At 50.3% G+C, this 9,838-nt stretch overlaps 1 long non-coding RNA gene across 1 annotated transcript; it reads left to right on the top strand.

Moving 5' to 3' along the window:
• The first annotated feature begins 217 nt into the window (after positions 1 to 217).
• LOC122547398 lies at positions 218 to 7,052 on the top strand. The gene is made up of 3 exons (XR_006310990.1): positions 218 to 410; positions 3,871 to 4,002; positions 6,275 to 7,052. It is a non-coding gene; the product is annotated as an uncharacterized LOC122547398 (long non-coding RNA).
• The last annotated feature ends 2,786 nt before the right edge of the window (positions 7,053 to 9,838 follow it).

Raw genomic sequence — 9,838 nt, 5'->3', positions numbered from 1 at the left:
GATTGGTGCGGATTCAATGGGCTGAATGGCTTGTCTCCGCATTGTAGGGATTCTGTGATGTTCACCAGCCTAGTCAGTGACCAGGCCACTGGTCAGCAGCGGTCTTGACTGATGCGCAGTAGTCGTAAAACTAGTCTAGATGCAACTATTTTTTATTCCTAAACCACCAGGGGGCATGTTTAGGCTAAATGCAATGGTGAGATAGTGCTCTCTGACTCGGTGGGAGTGAGAGCACTACCCATGGCTAGGTACTTCCTGTATAACATGCGTACACGTTTCTGCCCCCGTACCAGGTCGACATCCGGTTCCCACCGCCTGGCTCCGACGACCCAAACCGTGTGACAGTAACTGGGCTCCCCGAGCATGTTGACAATGCCATCGATCATCTGCTCAACCTAGAGGAAGAATACGTAAGTCCTCACACCTTTACTGCACCAGCTTGTACATCGATTCTCCCGGGAATAGAGAAAACCCGGCTCTCAGGTCAAATCAGGCGAGGCTGAGAGAGAGAGGGAGGAAGGGAGGGGATGTGTGTGTGAGGGGTGTATGAGTATCTGTATGTATGTGTGTGTATCTGTGTGAGGGGGTGTGTGCCTGAGTATCTGTATGTGTGTGTGAGGGTGTGTGTGCCTGAGTATCTGTATGCGTGTGTGTGTGTGAGGGGGTGTGTGCCTGAGTATCTGTATGTGTGTGTGAGGGTGTGTGTGCCTGAGTATCTGTATGCGTGTGTGTGTGTGAGGGGGTGTGTGCCTGAGTATCTGTATGTGTGTGTGAGGGTGTGTGTGCCTGAGTATCTGTATGCGTGTGTGTGTGTGAGGGGGTGTGTGCCTGAGTATCTGTATGTGTGTGTGAGGGTGTGTGTGCCTGAGTATCTGTATGCGTGTGTGTGTGTGAGGGGGTGTGTGCCTGAGTATCTGTATGTGTGTGTGAGGGTGTGTGTGCCTGAGTATCTGTATGCGTGTGTGTGTGTGAGGGGGTGTGTGCCTGAGTATCTGTATGTGTGTGTGAGGGTGTGTGTGCCTGAGTATCTGTATGCGTGTGTGTGTGTGAGGGGGTGTGTGCCTGAGTATCTGTATGTGTGTGTGAGGGTGTGTGTGCCTGAGTATCTGTATGCGTGTGTGTGTGTGAGGGGGTGTGTGCCTGAGTATCTGTATGTGTGTGTGAGGGTGTGTGTGCCTGAGTATCTGTATGCGTGTGTGTGTGTGAGGGGGTGTGTGCCTGAGTATCTGTATGTGTGTGTGAGGGTGTGTGTGCCTGAGTATCTGTATGCGTGTGTGTGTGTGAGGGGGTGTGTGCCTGAGTATCTGTATGTGTGTGTGAGGGTGTGTGTGCCTGAGTATCTGTATGCGTGTGTGTGTGTGAGGGGGTGTGTGCCTGAGTATCTGTATGTGTGTGTGAGGGTGTGTGTGCCTGAGTATCTGTATGCGTGTGTGTGTGTGAGGGGGTGTGTGCCTGAGTATCTGTATGTGTGTGTGTGTGTGTCTGTGTGTGTGCATAGTAGCTATTTCATGAGACTCGTCATCCCAAGATCTGGATTGGTGACCCAAAGGTGAGAGTTCCAATCCTACCGCAGAGGCTGAGGAATTCACATTAAATAAACCGGGAATTAATAATGTCTCAGTAATTGTGACTGCGATCATTGTTGTTACAAAAAGGATTGTACCAGTGCAGTAATAATGTCCCTGTCTTTGGGATAGAAGGCAGGTTGATCTGGGTGTAACTCCAAGACAGGTGGGACTTGAACTAGGGGTAGCAGGCACAGGCATGCCCACGCTCTGGCAATGTGTCATAATGTGTTCCAACAGGTTGATTAAAAATAATCCCAGTTTTTGGAAATCTGTCACCTCTATCCAGCCTGGCCTATGGGTGAGCCCTGACCTAAAGTCTCAGTAGCCGTTTGAAATAACCGAGCAACCACTCTTATCAGTTTCTCAAGGGCAGTTGTACACACCTTCGCTCAGACACAGAGACACCACTTACACTCCGCACATTTTGCATTGACATTTGTTTTAATGATGATTTTATTAAGGGTGACTCAGTGGTTAGCACTGCTACCTCTCAGCACCAGCGACCCAGGATCAATTCTAGCCTCGGGGGAACTGTCTGTGTAGAGTTTGCACGTTCTTCCTATGTCTGCGTGAGTTTCCTCCGCTTCCCTCCACCAGTCCATAGATGTGCAGGACAGGTGGACTGGCCGTGCTAAATTGCTCATGGTGCCCAGGGATGTTCAGGCTAGGTGGGTTAGCCATGGGAAAAATGCAGGGTTACAGGGATAGGGTAGGGAGGTGGGCTGCTCTTTGGAGGGTCGGTGTGGAGTTGATGGGTCAAATGGCCTGCTTCCACTCTGGAGGGATTCTATGACTCACTGATGACGTTATAGTGGAAATGTGATCACTCGGGATTAGGTCTAATTTAATTTTGTTTTAATGAATTCAGACCCAAGTATCTTGTTTGTTATTTATTGGTAATAATTTGGCAAGTACAGCAAACTTTCTTTTAACCGGCACCTTATGAACTGTCACTCTCAATAAATGGGAAAAAATTATACACCTCAAATACTGTGGAGTTGACCGTATTATTCTGTCCAGTCATTATCCTTTTATAATTTACTTAGCTCAATGCAAATGTATTTGATCAATCGAACGGCCACACAAAATATCAACAGATGACTCAATTTCTCCTCAAATATCACAATCTCCGAGTAGTCAGTTGAGGGTGAGAGTGAGAAGGCTGTCAGCCAGTGAGGTTTATTTTAGGCAATGATACGTTATAATTTTAGTATAACAGTGAGGTGTATATCTCCTGTATTACATTGTTTTTACGTTAATTATGTCGACCTCTTGATTATCCAAACTATCTGATCGACTGCACACTCCCATGGGTGCTGGATAATCAAAACGTTTTCTGTATTTGGTTTGTAAATGCCGATTATGTTGTCTTCAGCTGTTGACGGTTTCTATTTTCGGCAGTTTTTACTGAAACGATGATTCAGCTAAAAACCGTTGCCGAGTCCCAGATTATGCTCTGACCGATTTGAACTTTCAGTCCATTTTTGCTACAGGAACCAGCAGCAGGAGTAGTCCCTTTGAATCTGCCCCGTCGCTCCACCAGAATGTAGCTGATCTGAATTTGGCCTCGACTCTCTGCTATTCCGCTCCGCCCCACCACCCTCGTCGTCCCCCCCTCCACTAACTCAGCCATGAATGACTCAGCGTCCAGTGCTCTCCGGGGAGAATAATTCTCATTGCCTTCTGAGAGAAAAAGGAATTACCTCCCCTCGGTACTTCTATTTGTAATTTTATTCATTCACGGGATGTGGATGTCTGGCCAGTCCAGCATTTACTGCCCATCCCTAATTTCCCAGAGAGCACTGAGATGTCAACCATATCGCGGTTAGCGGAGAGTTCCCCGTATCCTGCATTTTGAAAGCTTTCCATTGGCTGTGATGCACCTCGGAGGCATCCTCAGGTGGAAGAGGGTACTATCAAAAGGACCTTCCCCCTCTCTTGTCCCCCTTGTGCAATCATTTCCTCTTAGTCTGGGCAGATGCTCTCAAACCCCACCATGACATTCAAGTTCAGGAAACAAATCTGGAGTTGCACAAAAGTTGGTCTCAATGGTGACCACTGGCCCACCAATCGGGAAGGAGATCTGCCCACCTTACCCAGTGTGGTCTACTTGTGACCCACGGTGATGTGGTTCACTCTTGACCACCTCCTGAAATGGCCGAGTGGGTGGCTGAGTTCAAGGCTGACTGGAGACGGGCCTTGCCAACGATGCGCCCTGAAGCCATGAAAGAATTGCTAAAGGTCTCTCCTCAGTGCCTCTGAACACAGTTCCCTTTTCGGCCTCTCTCTCTCTGCCGTGTAGATGATGGCGATCGTGGAGTCGGAGACGATGGCGGCGTACATGAAGCCCCCGTCCCGGTTGGAGGAAGAGCCCCGAGGCTCGACGAGAGGCTTTGTGGTGAGAGACGCTCCATGGAACGCACCCGGCAACAAGGTGAGCGCTCGGACTCGGAGCGAGCGTCACTGGGAACTGTCCGGGCTCGGAGTGGCCGGAGTGGGGCTGGTGGGGCAGACAGGCACCACACTAACTTCCCAACCTCTCCCTCGTCTGTGGGGAGATGCTGGTGCAGCGGACCTAGGAATCCATAGGTGTAAGAAATTAAACTCAGCAAATCTATCTGGAATCGCAGAAACCTTACAGTGTGGAAGCGGGCCATTCGGCCCATCGAGTCATCACCGACCCTCCAAAGAGCATCCCACCTGAACTCACCCTATTCCTGTAATCCTGCATTTCCCATGGCCAAACTACCTAGCCTGCACATCCCTGGATGCTATGGGACAATTTCCCACAGCTAATCCACCTAACCTGCACATCCCTGGACAGTATGGGACAATTTCCCACAGCTAATCAACCTAACCTGCACATCCCTGGGCACTATGGGACAATTTCCCACAGCTAACACACCTAACCTGCACATCCCTGGATGCTATGGGACAATTTCCCACAGTGAATCCACTGAACCTGCGTGTCCTTGGACACTATGGGACAATTTCCCACAGCTAACACACCTAACCTGCGCATCCCTGGACAGTATGGGACAATTTCCCACAGCTAATCCACCCTAACCTGCATGTCCCTGGACAGTACGGGACAATTTCCCACAGCTAACACACCTAACCTGTGCATCCCTGGACAGTATGGGACAATTTCCCACAGCTAATCCACCCTAACCTGCATGTCCCTGGACAGTACGGGACAATTTCCCACAGCTAGTCCACCGAACCTGTGCACCCCTGGATGCTGTGGGACAATTTCCCACAGCTAATCCCCGCCCTAACCTGCGCATCCCTGGACACTATGGGACAATTTCCCACAGCTGATCCCCGCCCTAACCTGCGCATCCCTGGGCACTATGGGACAATTTCCCACAGCTAATCTACCCTAACCTGTGCATCCCTGGACACTATGGGACAATTTCCCACAGCTAACCCACCTAACCTGCACATCCCTGGGCACTATGGGACAATTTCCCGCAGCTAATCCACCCTAACCTGTGCATCCCTGGACACTATGGGACAATTTCCCACAGCTAACCCACCCTAACCTGTGCATCCCTGGACACTATGGGACAATTTCCCACAGCTAACCCACCTAACCTGCACATCCCTGGGCACTATGGGACAATTTACCGCAGCTAATCCATCCTAAGCTGCGCATCCCTGGACACTGTGGGACAATTTCCCACAGCTAACCCACCTAACCTGCACATCCCTGGGCACTATGGGACAATTTACCGCAGCTAATCCATCCGAACCTGCGCATCCCTGGGCACTATGGGACAATTTCCCACAGCTAATCCACCCTAACCTGCGCATCCCTGGGCACTATGGGACAATTTCCCACAGCTAACCCACCTAACCTGCGCATCCCTGGGCACTATGGGACAATTTCCTACAGCTAATGCACCCTAACCTGTGCATCCCTGGACACTGTGAGACAATTTCCCATAGCCAACCCACCTAACCTGGGTACTCCCCTGGACACTATGGGACAATTTCCCACAGCTGATCCACCCAACCTGCACGTCCCTGGACACTGTGGGACAATTTCCCTTGACTAACCCCCCTAACCTGCACATCCCTGGACACTATGGGACAACTTCCCACAGCTAATGCACCTAACCTACGCATCTTATGGGACAAGTTCCCGTGGCTAACCCACCTAACCTATGCATCCCTGGACACTATGGGACCTTTGCCACAGCCAGTTCACCCTAACCTGCACATCTTTAGACTGCGGGAGGAAACCGGAGAACCCGGAGGAAACCCACGCAGACTCAGGAAGAACATACAAACTTCGCAGTCACCCGAGGGTGGAATCGATTGAATCCGGGCCCTGGCACTGTGAGGCTGCAGCACTAACTGCTGAGTCACCATGCCGCGTAATCGCAAGCTAGTCTCAGGAATGGTGACCATTCGAGGGGAAGGTGCCAGCTGTTGCCCTCAGGTCCTCTTGGGAAGGAAATCCTCACCTGATCTTGCCCAACACGAGACTCCAGACCCAGGCCCAGACGTGGCCGACTGTCACTGCCCTGGGACGTGGTAAACCCCTTCATTCAAGGGGCGATTAGGGAGGACGTGAGTGAGGCCCACATCCCCCATTAAGGAGCCTGTAAGGTGTCTGAAACGGATACGCTGACTGTGTAGAGGCGTCGGGATGAAGGGGCTGAAATCTGACTGTCTGACTTGGCACTGTCTCCCTGCAGGCCCCAGACGTGAGCAGTGCAGAGGATTTTCCCATGTTTGGAACTGTGGTCACCCCCAGACAGGCGTCCGCCTGGGGCCCGAAGAAATTCTAGGGCCTTGAGCAGTCGGTAACTTTTGAGAAAAGCTTCTTGTCCAGTTAGAGGAAAAAAAAGATTTTTTTTTTGTGAATCTCAGTGTTCTTTTTCTGAAGCTTTGACTTGTCACAGTTTTCTATAAAAAAAATTGAAATGTCCAGAGGTATTAAGCTGCTGTACCACTGTCCTGTGTACCATCTGTTTCGAGAAAGAAAGACAGAAAGCCATACTTCACTTAGTTTACAACAGCCCCCCCCCCCACCTTCACTCTCCCAGTCCTCAGTAGATTTCTCTTCGGGGCTGCACATGACAGCATGGGCTCGACTGTTTGCGAGTTTGTGTGCTGACTGGTTCCCCCCCGTGGTGCTGCTTGTACTGGGTGAGGTGTTGGCCAACCTACTTCAGGATGGGTTCTCGGAGAATCGGGGTCTCTCGGCGAGCTCAGAAGCTGACCCTCCTCCCTTACACCCCACTCCCATGAGGCTTTCATGCCTGCTGTCTGGTACCATTCGAATCGCGGCTTTTATCGGTCTGTTCTCCTTCGGCCCTGCAGTGTCAGTCAGTTTCATGAAACCTGCCTTATCAAGACCGCTCACTCACCTGGATACCTCTGAGGCAGTGGGAGGACTTCTTCTTTCTCTCTCTGTCTTTCTCTTGTTCTTTGTCTCTCTATCTCTCTTACTTTTCATCTTTCTTTCTGTCATTCTTTTTCTCTCTCTCATTCTTTCTCTCTCTCATTCTTTGCCTCTATCTCGCGCTCTCATTCTTTCCCTCTCTCTCATTCTTTCTCTTACTCAATCTCTCATTGTCTCTCACTCATTTTTTCACTCACTCTCATTCTTTCTCTCTCGTTCTTGTCTCTGTCTCACTCTAATTCTATCTCATTCTTTCTCTCTCTCATTCTTTCGGTCTCTCATTCTTGTCTCTATCTCGCTGTCTAATTCTTTCTCTCTTTCTTTCTCTCTGTCATTCCTGCACCCCATCAATCTTTCTCATGCTCACTCTCATTCTTTCTCTCTCTCGCTCATTCTTTCTCTCTCTCGCTCATTCTTTCTCTCTCTGTCTCTCTCAAAAAGGACCCATCAACCTTAGTATTCAGTCTTCATAAAGAAAAATACTTTAAGCCAAGAGACAGTCATGACAGGGGGGGGGGGGGGATGGAGTTGGCAGGAGTGCAATGTTAGTTGGAGGGTGGGAGAGGGTGTGAATATCCGTGACCTGGACATGAGCAGAATCCACCCCTGCAATGAGAGAGCTGGCTGGGGCTTTAACTGAACCTCTGGCCTGAACATCAGCACCTACAGCACATCGCGGGTAATACACCTCGAGCAGCCGAGAGATTAATGTCTCTCTCCCGAGTCGCCAGAAGCAAGCCACACACCTTTTCTCTCCACTCTCTGGCTATTGGTTGTGATATTCCCCACACCATGCTGCCAATTAATAACAAGCCCCCCCCCCACCCCACTGCTCCACACTCGAAACTGCCATCCGGAAAGGAGATTCCCAGACTGAGCTGCCGTGATTGAATGTTGTTGCACTAAAATAATGATTAGTTATTCCAACCCAATCCTAACGTTGAGGGTGAGTTTATTTTTTTAAAGGATGAAATTGAACTTTCCGAGAGGGGAGAGTGATTCGGAGGAGTTCAGCCTGGGGAGACCTGTCACAGAAAAGGACTGTGACAACAGCTTAGGTTCATCCTTTTTCTATACTTCACTGTCTTTTATCTGTCTGTCTGTTCGTCTCTCTCTCTCTCTATCACACACACACACACCCTCTCTCTCTCTCTCTCACTCACACACACACCCTGCCTCTCTCAATGTCTCTCACCGTATCTCTCTCTCTCTCACCCTGTCTCTCTCTCTCTCTCTTACACACCCCGTCTCTCTTTCTCTCTCACACGCCCTGCCTCCGTCACTCTATCTCTCTGTGTCTCACACTGCCTCACTTGCTTGCTCTCTCTCACCCTGTCTCGCTCTCTCTCTCTCTCACACACACACCGTGTCTCTCTGTCTCTCTCAACCTGCCTCCCTCATCACTGTCTCTCACCCTGTCTCTCTCTCTCTCTTTCACCCAGTCTCACTGTCTTTCTGTATTTGTCTTCCTCTCTTTGTGTGTGTGTCTCTCTCTCTCTGTCCGCCTCTCTACCCCCCCCCCGTCTGTCTCTCTCTGTCCACTCCAGGCTTTGGCGCCTCTTGTTGGGTCAGGCCCATCTCAATTCCCTCTCGCCGCCCAATTCCTACACCGTGTGCTCTCCACACTGTGCCGCACGTGCATCCATCATCCCTTGGTGACATCACAGAGTTGGCCGGGTCTGTGTGACCACATCCTGCTGGTTGCTGCTGTCACAGTAAAGGGGACAGTACAGAGCTGAGTCACCACGGAGAGGTCTCCCATTACCCCTCTGCAACAGGCTCAAAATTTGTCAAAGCCTCGCACCTCGTGAGCTAATGTTAGTTGATCTGTGACCAGCTTTCCGACAGTATTTACATTTTCTGTTTAAATGCACAGAAAGAGAAACCGATCTCTTATTTTGTTTTGCATGCAACGTCACTGTCAGATTTCTCTCGTGTGCAGAGCTGGCAGGGTTACTGCATCTCTGCGCGATTGTGTGCGAGAGAGTGTGTGTGTGTGTGTGTATCTCTGTGTGTGTGTGTAAACACATAGCCAAGAATGTGCCCTGAAAAGGGCTTCTGGAGAATTCTCATTGAGTATGGAGGCTGCAGCATCACACTCTGATCCAAGTGAATCTCCCTCCTTTAGTCCCTCGCCCTCCTTACTGCCTCACAGCTCCATCCCTCCGTCTCCCAGACCACTGCCCACACCATTGAGAATCTCGCCTCCATCCAGAGTCGTTGTCCTGTGTGTGTGTGTTTGTTCCAGACCCCTTTCGGTCCCTTCAGAATGTGAAGCTCTTTGCAAGCACAGCAGTTGAGCAATGTCGAAGGAGTATTGAGCCTGACTGTGAAGAGATGTCTGGGCTGTGTAAGGGTGGGATTGAGTGCAGACATAATTCTCAAACCCCTTCCCTTTCCAGCCCTGACCACCGCGATCTCCCCTCGGTGTGGGACCACACACTGTTGTCATTCAGAGGGGAAGCGTTGCTCTGAAGCAATGTGATGATCCCAAAGGGCTACAATTGTGGTCCCTCTCAATTCTTTCTAGCCAGCAGACTGGCACTGTTGCAGGTTATGCAGGAATTTGCCAGCCTTCCCTCCCTCACGTCCCTCACTTTTCTTTCTCTTCTTTTCACTCCTCCCTTCCCTTTACCCTTTGCACATCTCACCTCCTCTCCTTTCCTTCTCCCAGATTTTTGCCATCCTTTTGTCTGTCAGACCATCCTTTCTCTCTCCTTCTATCCCTCTGTTTCTCTCTCTCTCCCTATCTGTCTACTTTCTCTCTCCTCTCTTCATCCTCTTCCCTTTGCCCCCTCCGTCTCCTTTCCAGTTTCTCTCCCCATTCCCCCCCACCTTTCTCTTTCTCCTTTCC

This window comes from Chiloscyllium plagiosum, unplaced genomic scaffold (assembly GCF_004010195.1).
Source record: "Chiloscyllium plagiosum isolate BGI_BamShark_2017 unplaced genomic scaffold, ASM401019v2 scaf_2196, whole genome shotgun sequence".
Taxonomy (NCBI): Eukaryota; Metazoa; Chordata; class Chondrichthyes; order Orectolobiformes; family Hemiscylliidae; genus Chiloscyllium; species Chiloscyllium plagiosum.
This window is presented reverse-complemented; position numbering and strand designations above follow the sequence as displayed.